Source organism: Nanorana parkeri, unplaced genomic scaffold (genome assembly GCF_000935625.1).
Source record: "Nanorana parkeri isolate BGI_ZX_2015 unplaced genomic scaffold, ASM93562v1 scaffold313, whole genome shotgun sequence".
In the NCBI taxonomy this organism is placed as follows: Eukaryota; Metazoa; Chordata; class Amphibia; order Anura; family Dicroglossidae; genus Nanorana; species Nanorana parkeri.
The window spans coordinates 1,392,143-1,393,377 of NW_017306581.1; positions in this window are offsets into that span (position 1 = coordinate 1,392,143).

Here is a 1,235-nt window from a genome sequence, read left to right on the forward strand (position 1 = left end):
CATACGCGTTTTGGGTGAACTTTTATTGATTTGAATTGTTTGCATGTTGAACAGAAGCAGATATCCTTCAGGGGTTGTTCTATACTCCAAACCATCACTTGTATAACATTTCTCCAAGACCGGTGTCTACAGAGAATGATTTTCCAACAACAACATCTGATCAGTTCTGATAAGATGTTCCTCATGATTATTCTCTATGGAACAAATGTCCGAGTTTGTTGTCATTGACAGGATCGCCCCGTGTATGGTCGTAGAGATGCACAGCCTGCAGACAGCCCCTGTCACCAGTAATGACATTATATACCTACAACACGATTGTTTGGTAATATTTGCTAAAACTAGAAACAATATTTAAAGGAAAAAGCGAACAAAACATTGTTATACTATATGCATCTAGAAAAAGAAAGCAGCACATAATTACCATGTAATAGCACTCGGGGAATCCACCCAGAACACTGACATATGGACCCGGAAGATCCATCCCTGGTTTATTCGTAGCATGAGGACCGTCAGATCTCAGATGTATCTACTACATGACCCGTCTGAGACAATATCACAAAATAATGACATGATAATATTACTATGAGACAGAAATGAGACGATTGATATAATTGCCTCAGAACTTTTTGTAGAAGCGGCCAGGATGTCACATTGTACAATGATCCAGAGAGAAGAATCATTCTGATTTCAGAAGTCTAATCTCATCGAGCTGTCCTGGAAGTGGACGATGTGACAACTGTTATCCTGAGACATGGAAATACTTTCTTTGTTGGTTCTTTCACTGAATTAAATACAGTTTATTCATTCCTCTTCTATCCGTCATCTCTGGAGGAGAGTATTTACAGGAACGTTCTTTCTGCAAACGCATGTTTAAGTTCTACCCATGGAGCATACAAATGATTTCATACATAGAATAAATATATATCTGTATCTGTCTATCTATTCATTTATTTGTCTGTCTGTTATCTATGTATTTATTCATTATATCTATTAATGTATCTGTCTATTATCTATGTGTATATCTATCCATCTATCCTTAATCTGTTATCTATTATCTATCTATCTATCTATCTATCTATCTATCTATCTATCTATCTATCTATCTATCTATCCATCTATCTATCTCTCACATCTCTCTCTCTCTCTCTCTCTCTCTCTCTCTCTCTCCTCTGCTGTTCTCTCTCTTTCTCTCCGCTGCTGTTCTCTCTCCCCCCCTCTCTCTCTCTCCGCTCTCT